The sequence below is a fragment of the Hemicordylus capensis genome, chromosome 1 (genome assembly GCF_027244095.1).
Source record: "Hemicordylus capensis ecotype Gifberg chromosome 1, rHemCap1.1.pri, whole genome shotgun sequence".
In the NCBI taxonomy this organism is placed as follows: domain Eukaryota; kingdom Metazoa; phylum Chordata; class Lepidosauria; order Squamata; family Cordylidae; genus Hemicordylus; species Hemicordylus capensis.
Window position 1 is genome coordinate 17,075,202 of NC_069657.1, and position 16,217 is coordinate 17,091,418.

At 43.7% G+C, this 16,217-nt stretch overlaps 1 non-coding gene across 1 annotated transcript; it reads left to right on the plus strand.

Annotated features, from left to right (window-relative positions):
* Nucleotides 1-2,030: 2,030 nt before the first annotated feature.
* On the plus strand, nucleotides 2,031-2,103 carry TRNAT-UGU (transfer RNA threonine (anticodon UGU)). The gene has a single exon. It is a non-coding gene; the product is annotated as a tRNA-Thr (tRNA).
* Nucleotides 2,104-16,217: the final 14,114 nt, after the last annotated feature.

Consider the following 16,217-nt stretch of genomic DNA (forward strand, 5'->3'; position numbering starts at 1 on the left):
TTGTAAATGATTTTAATTGTAAACTACCCAGAGACGCAGGTTTTGGGTGGTATAGAAATTTTTTAAATATATAAATAAATTATTGGTCCCTGAGGATGTGCACAAGTTGTCTAGTTGGGTTTGGCCGACCACGTGCATGCTCAACCCTTGCCTTTCATGGCTCATTAAATCTAGTAAGGAGGGAATTTTTAGTTGGGTCCAGCAGGTTATAAACACCTCATTGAGAGAGGGAGTGGTCCCAGCTTCACTGAAGCAAGCTATTATCCGACCACTCCTAAAGAAACCCAGTCTGGACCCAGAATACGTAAACAACTATAGGCCTGTATCCAGTATTCCCTTCCTTGGCAAGGTGGTTGAGCATGTAATGGCTGACCAGCTCCAGACACTCTTGGAGGAAACGGACTATCTAGATCCATTTCAATCAGGCTTCAGGTCTGACTTTGGAACAGAAACTGCTTTGGTCGCCCTGTGGGATGACCTATGTAGAGAGAGTGTGTCAGGGGGAGTGCAACCCTGCTAATTCTCTTGGATCTCTCAGTGTCTTTCAATCCCATTGACTATGTTATTTTTTGGATAGGCTGGCCGAGTTGGGTGTGGGAGGCACTGTTTTGAAGTGGTTCCACTCCTACCTCAAAGCCTGTTCCCAAAAGGTGGTGCTGGGGGACTACTGCTCAACCCCTTGGCAGTTATGCTATGGGGTTCTGCAAGGTTCCATTCTTTCCCCTATTCTGTTTGACATCTACATGAAGCTGCTGGGAGAGGTCATCAGGAGATTTGGCTTTAGGGGCCATCAATATGCAGATGACAGTCAATTGTATCTCCTTTTTCATCAGACGCAGGTGGAGCGGTGCCGGTGACTGTCCTGAATCAGTGCTTGGATGCAGTAATGGACTGGATGAGCATGAATAAGCTGAGACTCAATCCAGACAAGACTGAAATACGGTTGGTCGGTGGTTCCTCTGCCCGGATGAATGATGTTCAGGCTGTTCTAGATGGGGTTGCACAGCCCTGAAGGACCAGGTTTGCAGTCTAGGGGTGCTCATCAATCCAGCATTGCCACTAAAGGCTCAAGTGGCCTCTGTGGCTCAGAGCGCCTTTTATCAGCTTCGGCTGATACACCAACTGCATCCTTTACCTGGACAGAGATAGCTTGGCCACAGTTACTCATGCTCTGGTAACCTCTTGCTTAGATTCCTGTAATGCATTGTACGTGGGGCTGCCTTTGAAATGGTCCGGACAGTGCCACTGGTACAAAAGAGAGCTGCAAGATTATTAACTGGGACTGGACGTTTTGATCATATTACGCCAGTGCTTCATCAGCTGCACTGGATCCCAGTCCATTTCTGGGCCCAATTCAAAGTGCTAGTTTTAACCTTTAAAGCCCTAAATGGCTTGGGACCGGGTTACCTGAGAGAGCACCTTGCCTCATATGTCCCTACCCATACTTTAAGATCTTCTTCAGAGGCCTTCCTCCGGGTGCCCCTGCCAAACAAGGTGAGGCAGGTGACTACCAGGGAGAGGGCCTTTTCGGTGGTTGCACCCTGTTTATGGAATAGCCTCCCCAGTGAGGTTCACCTAGCTTCATCACTTTGTTCTTTTAGATGCCAGGTAAAGACCTTTTTGTTCACACAGGCCTTTTAAATTCAGGCTTTTAAATTGGGGTTTTCAAATTTGTTCTGATTTTTAACTAATTTTAAAATAATCTTTTAAGCTGTTTTTTATTGTATCTTGTATTTTCTTTTGACCTTTTTTGTTTGTTATGGTTTAATGTGGTATGTGTTTTATTCTATGTTTTAATCCTCTGTTGTGAGCCACCCAGAGAACAATTTGTTATAGAGTGGCTAACAAATACAGTTGTTTATTATTGTTATTGTAACAAAAACGTGTCTGACACACTGAAGATTGAGAAGAACAAAGGATTTGCAATACAGTCAAGAACAATTTGTGGACATTAGAATACTGTGGGAAATTCACAGTTATAAGGTCCACAGTATTTAGAATATGAATTTAGAATATACAGTATATGGGGCTGGGGCCATAGCTCAATGGTAGAGCATCTGCTTTGTGTGCAGATGGTCCCAGGTTCAATCCCTGGCATCTCAAAGTAGGGCTGGGAAAGACTCCTGCCTGAAAACTTAGAGAGCTGCTGCCAATCAATGTAGATAGTGCTGAGCTAGATGGACCAAGGGTCTGACTCAGTAGAAGGCAGCTTCATATCTATCTCATCTCCATAGAACACTGAGTATACTAAAGAGCATTTATTATTATAACTCTTCGATATCTTCATGGATAATCATGAGCAAGTTTGTTAGACCGTATACTAATGTTTTAAATGTATTATCCAGTATTTGTTATCTTATAAGAATACCTATGGTTATTTATGCTGATAAATAGTTTGTAGATCATTATTTATATATAGATGCACATATCTGGTCAAGGAACACATTTGATGAATGTAATTTTTACTCATGATCCTCCTACATCATCTCATTCTATGTGGGTGAGGAATATTTCCTGTGAGCTCTGTGCTGGTTCATATGCATGACAAAGCCCTTGTACATGAAGGTGGAGGATGCACATAAGGTTTGTCACTAAAAGTACAACTGCTTTCCTCTACCTTCATGTGCAAAGGGATGAAGTCTAAAGCTTCCATTTGCAGTTAGTAACAGACCGCAGTTTACCACCATATCCAATCTCATCCGATCTTAATATCCTAGTTTGTTAAATCGTGATTTGTACAAACAACAGTTCCCCTTATTTGGACATAACAGCAAACAGTGGTCTATTATACACCATAACAAGGTTTCTCTTCCTCTTACATGTGAAGGTGGCGGGAGAAGAAGAAAGAGACTAAGAGCTCAAGGCTTCTGTAATGCAGGGCTGCACACCTTCGGCCCTCCAGCAGCTGTTGAACTACAAATCCCATCATCCCCAGCCACAGTGGCAAATAGTAAGGGATGGTGGGAGTTGTCCAACAGCAGATAGAGGGCCAAAGTTGTGAAACCCTGCTATTATACACTCTCATCCAAACAAACCATGGTTTGTTTTCCACTGTTTTGAAGGGTTTCCTGTCAATCACCAAAAATCCCAGTTGTTTGACCGCTGTCCTGTCCTGAAATCAGGAATCACAAAGTGAGGAGAGGCTATCAGGGTTGCAGCACCATGGATAGCTCCCAGTGAACAACTGGCTCCAACAAGGATCAGAGATGGAACAAGGTCTTAAGCTCCTCCAGGATCAGTCTACCTCTCCCAGGCTCCGCCTCCCTGCCTCGAAAGCAGAGAGATTTAAAGGAGCTGTCCTCTGACCTGTAGACTAGTACTTTCCCTCCACTTCAAGCCCCTCCTGGCCCGTTGTCACCACTGTTGTGCAGGCTTGTGGGGTGCACAATGTATGTGGTTTGGAAGAGACTTCTTTTTGGACATAGTTTCTTATTCCGTTACCAACGAATTTTGCACATTTCAGATACTAACTATCGTATGTAAGAGTTTTGTTAAAATGTGATCTTGTATTAGGAAATGTTGTCTTGTGAGTGGGTATATATAATATCAACATGAAAAATTGCTTACAGCTACAGTCATTGAAAAAATAGTATTAACCTGATTCCGTTACCCTTGTGCCTGGTGAAGTCTTTTTTCTTAAAAAAAAAAAAAATGGCTGACATATAGCACCATGCCCTGTGCATCCATGAACAGGGGGTGCACACAATTCTAAGCCACTGAACAGCCTTTGCTTGCTGCTTGCAAACATGGGGCTGTTCTGTCCTTCCTAAAGATTGTCATCACTGCTGCATCACTACTTCCATGATTCCCAATGGAAGTAGCAATGCATTTGTGATGATGCACTCTTTAGGATGGACAGAACAACCCCATGTTGGCAAGTGTAACCCACCCATAAAAGTGTTCTAGTTGGTTCGGGCTGGCGGGTATGGTCAAGAAGTGGCATGCTCTGTTACAGGTAGAACAAGAGACCAGATGGAGAGAATGGAAGGTTGTCTATCTTATGGATGAGACAAAGTTGGAAAAATCTATTGTATATTTCAAAGAATTGGTTGGTTGGTTGGTTGGTTGGTTGGTTGGTTGGTTGGTTGGTGTGTGGGTGGGTGGGTTGGTGGGTGGGTGAGTGCAAAATAAAGTTTTACTTCCTGATGACCCTAGAGATACCAAATTTTGCATACACAACCCTGTCACTCAAATTAGCTGAATGCATGACTTTTTACACCAGAATACGCTCAGTGAAACTCCCCCTCCCATTTTTAAGAAGAAATTCTGAATATCATATTTCTCGGCTGCCTAGAGATACCAGATTTTTCTGAACAGTCCTGCCACTTAAATTAGTTTTTACATCACTACTTTTTACATCAGAATATCCTTGGGGAAAGGTTTTTTAAAAAAATAATTAGAAGACATTCTGAATAAATTTGTCTTTAGCGACTTTCTAAAAGTTGTCAGAGATGGGGAGACTCTTATTTCAGCAGGGTCCACATTCTAGAGTCTTGGGGCAGCAACAGAGAAGGCCCGTCCTTGTGTAACCACCAGAAAAGCTGGTGGCAACTGCAGATGAACTCTCCAGATGATCTCAATAGGTGATGGGGCTCATAGGGAAGAAGATGGTCTCTTAAATACCCTGAGCCTACGCTTTTTAGGGCTTTATAGGTTATAACCAGCACCTTCTATTTTGCACGAAAACCTATTGGTAGCCAGTGTAGTTCTTTTAATATAGGAATAATATGGTCTCTCCAAGATGACCCAGAGACCAACCTGGCTTCCGCATTCTGTACCAACTGCACTTTCCAGACAACCTACAAAGGCAGCCCCACATCATGCACATTGCAGTAGTTGAGTCTGGAGGTGACCAGCATATGTACTACTGTTCTGAGGTTGTTCATCTCAAGAAACTGATGCAGCTTGTATATCAGCCAAAGCTGATAGAAAGCACCTCTGGCCACCACCTCAACCTGAGACACCAGGGAGAGGTTTGGATCCAGAAGCTCTCCCAGACTGTGTATCTCTTCTTTCTGGGGAACTGTGACCCCAACCAAACTGGCAGATCAAAATTGTCTCCCAAATTCCGACCCCGCACAATAAGTACCTCTGTCTTATTTGGATTCCGTCTCAGTTTGTTATCCCTCATCCAGCACATCACCACCTCCAGGCAGGCATTTAGGGAGGTTATGCCTTCTCCTGATATTGTTGACATGGAGAAATAGAGAAATAGCATACTGATAACACCCTGCATCAAATCTCCTGATGATCAATCCCAGAGGTTTCTATAGTTGCTTAACTCTGAGGGATCCAATGAAGGCTTATTCAAAAGAGGTCTAATGATCCTTAAGAAAGGAAGGAATCCTGCCCTCTCTCAGAGAAGCATTAATAATATCTTCTAGGCCTTCTACAACAACTCCCCTGCCAGATAGTATAAGCCATGACGGACAAGGGTCAAGAGAATAGGTGATAGGCTGCATCATGCCAAGCAGCTTATCCACATTATCAAGAGACACAAATGGAAAGTGATCCAACCTAACCACGTAAGAGAAGTTGCTGGACACTTCTGCATTAGACTCTGCAATAATTGTGGGGTCTGAGTATAAGTCGGCCCAAATATGATAATTTTATCCACAGAGAATTCACTAAAAATGTCACAACAGATAATTGATGGTTCCAAATTCTGATTCAAGGGAGGAGGGGCACACACTAGCACTCTCACAACCCTAAACAAACCTGCTGGACATGAGCATGCGAATGCAATGGGGGCAGGAAAGAATCAATACTTTGCCACACATATTGTCTGAGCATAGGTCTTCAAATGCACTCTGTGTTGTAATCTGTTGTATTCAAGTCAAGTCTTTCTCCACTTAGCTTCCAGTCATCTACCTTGCCACATCAGCTTCCATAGTTCTATATACCAATTTTGAAGCAGGTCGGAGAGGACGCTTAGGAACGATCATGTCTACTGCCCTGGTGAGTTTGTTGTTCCAGTTCTCCACCAAGACAGCAACAGGATCACTGGCAAAGCCAAAACTAAATCCTTCCAAGACTTCTTGGAATCCTATTGGACCCAAAAACCTTCTCAGGTGAACCATCCTAATAGGCCCCTTACCCCTGCAGAGGTAAGACGTGATCGTGAGTCCAAGCTTAACCAGATGGTAGTCCATCCATGACACTGGGGAAATCATAAGAGTCCCCACCCACAGAACACCACCCTGATCAGAATAAAAAACCAGATCAAGCGTGTGTCCAGCAACATGTGTCCATCCTGAGACTAATTTGGATAGGCCTATAGTTGTAATGGCCGCTATAAACTCATGAGCTAACCCAGACAAATTTGTCTCGAAGTGAACACTGAAATCCCCTACCATCATAAGCCTGAGAGACTCCAAGTCCAAGACCAAGTCCCTCAACTAAGTGAGGGACTCGGTTGGGCAGCAGGGTGATTGGTACACCAACAAAAGTCCCAGTCTATCCCTGGTCCCCAAACTTAAGTACACACATTCAATATGGCCAGGGATCCTGGTAAGGGAGATGTTATCCTTATAGACCACAGCAACTTCACCTCCCCACCGTCATCCTCTCACCTGCTCCTCAACAGAGTACCCTGAAGGGAGAAGCTGGGACCAGACTGGGCCACCAGCCTCCCCCAACCAAGTCTCTGTGATACATACCAGGTTGGCCCCTTCATCCATAAACAGACTGTGGATGGTTTCTGATTTATTCTGGACCAATCTGGCATTACAAAGGAACAAAGTGAGGCTCTGTGGGTAGTTGGCACTGCTCCCCAAGGTCAAACAGCAGACAGGACAGCCAGAAGGAGATACAGCTATTAGATTTCTGATTTTCCTTCCTCTGGAACGGCCTGCTGACCTATCAATGTTACTTCTTCTATTCCCCACCACCACTGGAATAAAGGTAAAATAAAGTGTGCTGTCGAGTCTGTGCTCTCCTGGCACCTACAGAGCCCCGTGGTTATATCTGGTAGAATACAGAAAGGGTTTGCCATTGCCTCCTCCCGCACAGTGTGAGATGATGCCTTTCAGCATCTTCCTATATTGCTGCTGCCCAACATAGTACCAGCAGGGATTCAAAGCCTCCCCATAATCAATCAAAATTCCCCCTGCTCCCCATCTCCAGACAAACCTAGACACATGGTAGACTAATCTCACCCACGATTCAGACAACAGAAGCTATATAAGCAATGGCTTCAGCTTCGAAAACAGCCATAAAAGAATATACTCTGCCCCAGCCCTCAGTCCCACACTGAAGGCCCAGCACCATAGGCCAACCCCCTTTGGTGACCAGCTTTGGCAGTTGCCTACAGGCTGGCCGCCTACAGCTGGCCATGCCACCGGCTGTGCCTCTGGCACGGCTCCTTCCTTTTAAGCCCCAGAAACCCAGAGATATCTCATGAGGGACTCCAAGTCTTGGTTGATGGTAATTAATGCCTGCAGGTGCAGCTAATCAGGCAATCAGGAACGGGAGACCATAGCTCCAACGAAGGCAGCCGAGCAAAAGCAGAGCAGAACAAAGCTGAGCCTATGGCCAGGCAGGAGGGGTGGGAGGCAGTGATCAATCTCCCAGTCCGAGACAGAGGAGACTAGCTGGCAAAGTCCAAGCCTCTTCTTACCTTGCCCCCTCCACTCCTTATGTCCCTTCTTGCGCACCTCCTTCCTTTTATTTGCATGCCTTGTTTTATGTCTTAAAGCTCTTACAAATTCAGTTGCTGTTTGGGCTCCTAAGAACTCATGTGTTATACAAGCAGTGAGCAAAGGCTGTTCAGTGGCCCAGAAGCGGCATGCACACCCTGTTCTTGGATCCATGGGGTGCTGGGCTATATGCCAGCCAAGAGTATTTTGAGCCCTTTATCTTCAAAACATCTGGCGGCTAGTATATTGTCCTAGTGGTAAAAATGCTCCCATACTTATTGTCAACTGGTGACGATAAGGGAGGCTTAGTCCAATGGCTTAAGAAACAGTTCTTGTCATAAAGGTCAGCAGCTGCAGGTCACTGGGCCAATCCAGCCCATGGCATGGTGTCATACAGTCCCCCTGTTGGTGATCTAGAGCAAGGATTCTCATCCTTGGGTCCCCAGATGTTTTTGGACTTCACCTCCCATAATCCCCAGCCAAAGGCCAATGGGACTAGGTATTGTGGGAGCTGAAGTCCAATAACATCTGAAGATCCAACGGTGAGAATCCCTGATCTAGAGACAAAAGAGATGTTGGCCAAGTGGCACCCATGGGAAGCGAATTTGCCAGCAGGCCTTTTGCAGGGAAGGTTAAGGCTTAAGCAATTGGCCTGCCATTTCTCACTCGCTTTTCAAAGTAGCCCTCCAGGAAATTGACCTGTATGTTGATGGCGCTGGTGATAAAGTTGAAAGTGGATGCATATTTTGCAAAGCCGTACAGAAAAACTTGACGCAGGTATGTTTGGACAGTCCTGTTAAAAAAACGCAGAAAAGCCAAAGTGGCAATGCTAGATAGCAACCTGAATAAACAAAAGATAAGAAGACATGGGCTTGTGCAGCAAGGAACGGATGAAAGGTAATAAAATAAGATGCGGCTTGGAAAAATGCAGGCGCTGGGGGACAGTTATTGTGATGACAATGCACATCTGTCTGTACAAAGGCGTCCTTTTTCCTAATAGGGCTTGGATTGTGCTCCTTTAACCGGCTATTAGAATATGATATGGGGAATCCAGATGTTTTCTGCATCAATAGGGCAAAACAAACAGGATATCAAGGGGCTTATTGTGACCACATTATAATCACAGCTATCTGTTCATTGTAATTGTTTTGGATTGAGTGGATCTGAAAATTCTCCTCAAAGCAATTTGGGGGGTTGAAGGGAGTAGAAATCAAAATAGGAGAAATATCAGGAGAGAAGGTCTTGTGAAGTTTCGAGGAAAGAAGTTGTTTGGTGGTGGCAACAGTGGGTGTAATTATTGACAGGCGGCCAACATAATCAGCAGCCTCTGTGGGGACTAGCTTCAGCAGCTATGCAACTGAAAAGGCAGCCATGACGGTCTAGTGACAGGGCTACTGCCGAATGACTTTGAACTTCTTCTGGGCAGCAGCTATAGTGCCCCTTCCACTGCTTCCAAGGGAATTGTTCCAACATTGCAGTTTATGTTGAACCTTTGCAAATAGCAGTAGAAGCAGCACTGGAAGCCCCAGGCCTCTTCTCAGCAGCTGGCTCCATCTGGCTGCCATTTCCCCCCAGAATGCCCCTGGAGTGATGCTAAGTCATGATGTTCTAGCACGTCCAGATGCTGCTGCTTACACATGCAAGTAGGCTCTACAGGGAGCACCTGATGGGCACATGGGGATCAGAGAGCTCCCATTGAGGTTGTGGTAATACTGAAATGTAAGTAATGGATTAATGTATGTATGTATGTATGTATGTATGTATTATTTATTTATCATATTTGTACACTGCCCCAAACTTTCATCTCTTGGCGGTTAACAATAGCATAAAACAAGTTTGATCATATACAAAAACTTGATAATTTAACAATTTAAAAATCAACCACAGTTTAAAACCTAAAGAATTTTAAAAGCTGAAAAGGCTTGGGTGAAGAGGTGGGTTTTCAAATGCTTTTAAAAAATTGCCAGAGATGGGGAGTAGGAAGTACATTCCACAGTCTCGGGGCAGCAACCGAGAAGGCCCGGCCCCGTGTGGCCACCAGCCAAGCTGGTGGCAACTGGAGACGGACCTCTCCAGACGACCTCAATGGGCGGTCGGGCTCATAACGAAGAAGATATTCTCTTAAATACCCAGGGCCTAAGCCGTTTAGGGCTTTATAAGTTATAACTAGCACTTTGTATTTTGCCCGGAAACCTATTGGCAGCCAGTGTAGGTCTATCAGCAAACGAATGATGTGGTCTCTCCAAGATGACCCAGAGACCAACCTGGCCACCGCATTTTGCACCAACTGCTGTTTTTGGACTATGTACAAAGGCAGCCCCACACAGAGCGCATTGCAGAAGTCAAGTCTGGAGGTTACCAACATATGTACCACTGTTTTGAGGCTGTTCATTTCAAGAAACAGACGCAGCTGGCATATCAGCCAAAACTGATAGAAAGCTCCTCTGGCCACCGCCTCAACCTGAAATACCAGGGAGAGGTGTGGATCCAGAAGTACTCCCAGAATGAAAACCTGTTCCTTTTGGGGAAGTGTGACCCCCATCTAGAACAAGGAGATCAAAATAGTCTCCAGAGTTCCGACCCCGCACAATAAGTACCTCCGTCTTATCTGGATTCAGTCTCAGTTTATTCTCCCTCATCCAGCCTCATCCCGCCCATTATTTTAGAAATGTGAAAGCCTGCCCTTTCTTGTAACAAAAATGCAGAGCATCCTTACAACAATAAAATTAAACTACAATAGAATAGTTATATTCACAGCCCAAAACAATCTGCATCAAAGTAAAAACAATCTATGCAGCTTGATCTGCATCTATGATGTCTCTGAAGATTGTGCAGCCATTGGGGACATATTTTTGGGAGGCCCAGAGGGCTTCCTGGGAAAGGGGAGGACATCCAAAAGTGCCACTTCCCTGATGCACTGGTTCACTGAGTTGAGAAGTTCTGTTAGGCTGATCTCTTGCTGTACTGGTGCATCCTTGCTGTGTATATTAGCCAATAAAATTAAAATGTAGCATTCACCAAAGGCTATTCTTAACAACCATGTTTTTACGTGGTGTGTAAAACTGCTTAGCATAAGAGTGAGATGGGTCTCCCTAGGGAGGGCATTTCACAAAGCTGGTGCTACAACTGAGAAAATTCTGTTGCTCACAGAAACCTGCTTTACCATAGATGATGGGGAACAAAACATCCGGGAAGGATCATACACATGGATTAATTAATCAATTAATTTTAGAGATGTGCACAAGATAATTTTTTTATTCATTTCAGATTAATATTGAATTCTGAAATTCATTTAAAATTCAAAACAAATTAGAATCTGGTCTGAAAATTCGATTAGAATTCAAATAGAATTTTAATTTATTTGACTCTGTTTTGGTGCCTTTTTAAAAACAATCAGGGGGGCTGAGTGTGTTTTTTAAAGGTGTCAAATGGCTCTCAAATTGAATTTGAATCAAATAAAATTTGATTTGAATTTGAATCAAGTTGCCCTTTTAAGGGGTGGTTTTATTTGAATTCGAATCACTCAAATCACCAAGATTCAACTTGAAACGATTCAAATTTTGTTGTACACTGCCCCGAGACTTGCATTTTGGGCAGTATATAAATATGTTAAATAAATAAATAAATTTGAATCAATTTGCACATCCATAATGAATTGGCTAAAGACAGATTATCAGTCTACCAAAAAGTAGGAACATAGGGACATAGGAAACTGCCATATACTGAGTCAGACCATTGGTCTATCTAGCTCAGTATTGTCTTCACAGACCGGCAGTGGTTGCAGGCAGGAATCTCTCTCAGCCCTATCTTGGAGAAGCCAGGGAGGGAACTTGAAACCTTAAGATCTTCCCAGAGCGGCTTCATCCCCTGAGGGGAATATCTTGCAGTGCTCACTCATCAAGTCTCAAATTCATATGCAACCAGGGCAGACCCTGCTTAGCTATGGGGACAAGTCATGCTTGCTACCACAAGAGCAGCTCTCCTCTCCTTTAACTGGTTCACAGATTTGCTTACTAAGGATGTATTTTAGACATTTATCATCATCATCATCATCATTGCTGTTATTGTTGATTATTGTTTTATTATAATTAGTTATTTCTTCTAAAAAAACAAAATCCTAACGGAGAACAGTAAATTGCACTTGAATCAAAGTATTTGACAAAGACAAGAACAGGTCTATCAATGGCTCCTAGTCTGATGGCTATAGGCCACCTCCAGCAAGGGATGAGTGAGCCAACTCGATTTGAACCGCGTTTGGAATCAAACAGGCCCAGTTTGGGTGGTCCAAGTTCAAACAAGGGTGCTGGTCCAAACGGGGTGCTGGTCCAAGTTCAAACCAGCCCAGCCCTGGTTTTAAGAACTGGTTCACAGGCTAGTTCGGGAGTATACTTGTAAAGGGGAATCTGGAGAGTAAAGAGGGATTCCCTATCCCAGGGATTCTCAACGTGTGGGTCCCCAGATGTAATTGGACTTCAACTCCCATAATTCCCAACCAAAGGCCACTGGGGCTGGGGATTATGGGAGTTGAAGTCCAATAACATCTGGGGACCCACACGTTGAGAAACCCTGCCCTATCCTAAGCCCGGGGGGGTGGCAAAACAGTCCTTAGTACCTTTTATTTTCAGGTGGCAGCAGCGGAGAGTCTCCACAGAAATTGTAGGCGGCGGGGGGTGGTTCCTCCATACCACCCACCAGCCTCCCGAATGACAGCTTGGGCCAACTGCAGCCTGGTTTGGGTCTCTGAGCGTGTGTGGAGGCAATTTTCTTGGCCTCCGCACATGCATGGAGGCTATTTGCACTAGGATAGAGAGCTCCAAATGTAGCAGCTACAGGGCTGGGTGCAGAGCATCCACCAGGGGATAGGATGATATTGCTTCAGCTATAGTCTGGTCTACAAACAAATGAATCATACAACAGCGTTATATGATCATAGGCCAGTGTGGTGTAGTGGTTAGAGTGCTGGACTAGGACTGGGGAGACCTGAGTTCAAATCCCCATTCAGCCATGATACTAGCTGGGTGACTCTGGGCCAGTCACTTCTCTCTCAGCCTAACCTACTTCACAGGGTTGTTGTGAGGAGAAACTCAAGTATGTAGTACACTGCTCTGGGCTCCTTGGAGGAAGTGCGGGATATAAATGTAATAATAATAATAATAATAATAATAATGATAATACAAATCTAGTCCAACTAGAAGAGGTTATTTAAAAAGAATGTACCAAATTTGGAAAGAGAAGCATCCAGATACAGAAATAACAGAACAAAGGCTAGCAGACCAGCGAAGATTCATAATGAGAAATAAAGTATTCACAGGAGTTGAGCTGGAAGAACTGCAAAGAGCAACACAGGCTCAAGACATGGAAGAAGAATTACCACCAACTGAAGCCGTTGCTCAGGCGCAGGTGGAGGAGGTGTTGGAAATAGAGGATGCCACTGTGGCTGAACTGTTTCATAATCAAAACCAGACAACCTCCCCTTTGCCTTCACCTCAAAACCTCGAATGCCATTTAACAGAAAACCAACAAGAACTAAAGCAAAAAATAACTTAACACATGAACCAAACAGGGTTCAACTTCCAGCTCTAAAAACAGTTGCCAAAAAACAACTTGCTCAGGCATTAAAAGGTGTCAGTGCTGCACTTGCAGAAATAACAACCAAGAATTTGCAAGAAACAAACCAACTAATGTACAGTGCAGCAACAATAACAACACAAGAGCTCGGATATAAGATCAATGGACATGTAAGAAAAGAAAGTAGTACATCACCTAAATGGAAGATTAGATTAGAAAATAAAATCGCCAGGCTTAGATCGGATGCTAGTAAATTGAAAGATATGAAAGACAAGAAGCTGAAGAATGAAAACACCAAACAGTATCTGATCCAAAAATACCATCTAGATTCAAGGAAAATTAGAGAAATCCTGGAAACAATAAAGCAGCAAATAAGAGCAGTGTCAAAGAAGATTAGCAGATACAAAGCCAGAATTACACAACACAGGCAGAATCTCCAATTCCAGTCGAATCAGAGACGTTTCTACCAAAGCATAGAAGGAGAAACTGCAAGAAATGTAGAAACACCAAATAAAGAAGAAACAGTGCAATTCTGGGGGAAATTATGGGACAATCCAATAGATTATAATAAAAAAGCAGGCTGGGTGAAAGAGGTCAAAAAATGTAACCAACAAATGCAAGATCTAATAATAACACCAGAATTAATAAGTGAAAGAGCAAAGAAAATTAAAAAGTGGACTGCACCAGGCGGTGATGAACTGCATGGCTTTTGGCTTAAACACCTAACAAGCCTTCATAAACAACTGTCAAAACAGTTCAATCACATTTTGCAAGGAGGTGATATTGAACAATGGCTAACAACTGGGAAAACTCATCTCGTCATGAAAGACCCAGCAAAAGGTGCACTTCCAAGTAATTATAGACCAATAACCTGCCTGCCAACCATGTTCAAATTATTAACGGGAATAATAGCAGATGAAGTAATGCAACACTTATTAACTAATAAGCAGCTTCCAGTTGAACAGAAAGGAAATTGTCCGAATACCAGAGGAACAAAAGACCAGCTGCTGATTGACAAAATGATTTTAGAAAACTGCAAGAGAAGAAAAACAAATCTAAGTGTTGACTACAAGAAGGCCTTCAACTCATTGCCTCACACATGGATACTAAAATGTTTAGAAATAACTGGTGTCAGCAAAAACATTTAGATATTTATTTATTTTTAAAAGCAATGAGCTTGTGGAGTACACAGTTAACAATCAACGGCGAGACGCTTGGACAGGTTAGCATTAGAAGAGGCATTTTCCAAGGGGACTCACTATCCCCTCTGTTGTTTATAATCGCCATGACTACACTTTCACAAATACTAAACAAAACAGGCCTCGGATACCAAACATCTAAAACATCCAGTAAAATCAACCATCTGGTGTACATGGACGATCTGAAGTTGTATGGAAAGAACCAGTCAGAAATCAAATCACTGCTAAACACTGTCCGTATATTCAGTAGGGATATAGCAATGGAGTTTGGACTAGACAAGTGTGCTGCATTAATAATGAACAGTGGAAAAACAACAAAAACAGAAGGAATAGAACTGCCCAATGGAAGAAACATCAAGAACCTGGAAGAGAAAAAACACTACAAATACTTGGGCATTCTCCAGGCTGATAGCATCGCATAAACTGAATTAAAAGAAAAATTGGAAGTGACTACATCAGGAGAGTTAGAAAAATCCTCAAGTCCAAACTCAATGGCGGGAGCACCATACAAGCCATAAACACCTGGGCTATACCTGTTATCAGATACACTGCAGGAGTAATAGACTGGACCCAGGCAGAGCTAGAGACGCTAGATCGCAAGACCAGGAAAATCATGACCATCAATCATGCTCTGCACCCCTGCAGTGATGTAGATAGGTTATACCTCCCTCGCAGCTCAGGTGGAAGAGGAATGCTGCAAGTCCATCAAACAGTAGAGGAGGAGAAAAGAGGCCTTGAAGAATATATCAAGGACAGTGAAGAAGATGCACTTTTAATGGTCAATAATGAGAAACTTAGATAATAATGAGAAACTGGACCACCTAATCAGCTGCTGTAAAAAGATCGCACTGACCACAAAGAAAGGCATGACAAGGTAGCAGGGATGATACACTGGAACATCTACAAAAAATACAAGCTACCTGTAGCCAAAAATTGGTGGGACCATAAAATTGAAAAAGTCGTAGAAAATGAAGATGCAAAAATATTATGGGACTTCCGACTACAAACAGACAAACATCTGCCACACAATACACCAGATATACTTGTAGTCGGAAAGAAAGAAAAACAAGTTAAAATAATCGACATAGCACTACCAGGGGATAGCAGAATAGAAGAAAAAGAAATAGAAAAAAATCACCAAATACAAAGATCTACAAATTGAAATTGAAAGGCTGTGGCAGAAAAAGACCAAAATAATCCCAGTGGTAACTGGCACCCTAGGTGCAATTCCAAAACAACTTGAAGAGCACCTCAACAACATAGGGGCCACAGAAATCACCATCAGCCAATTACAAAAAGTAACTTTACTTGGAACAGCCTATATTGGCTGGGAGCTGGGCTGGCCGTTACAGGGGGAAATGGTCAGGCAACTGAGGCCTGTTCCTATTTCCAGCTCTTCTCCCAACCCTGAGACCCCTGGGAGCTCTGAGAACACTCCCTCGAGGATTAGGGTGCTGCTGCTGAATGCCAGGTCAGTTAATGCAAAAACATCTCTCATCTACGATTCTGTTGGTGTACCGACCACCCCGCTGCACTTCAGACTCCCTCCCTGAGCTGGCGGGGGTAATTTCGGAGGTGGCCTTGGGTTCCCCCAAGCTTATTGTCTTGGGGAATTTCAATGTCCATGCTGAGGGCCCCCTAGTGAGTGCAGCTCAGGATTTCATGGCCTCCATGGCAACCATGGGCTGTCTCAATTGGTATTGGGCCCTACCCACATGGCGGGACATACTCTCAATCTGGTTTTTGCCGACCGGGGAATAAATGATCTGGAGGGGGGGAGTTTGAGATAACTCCCTTGTCATGGACAGATCAT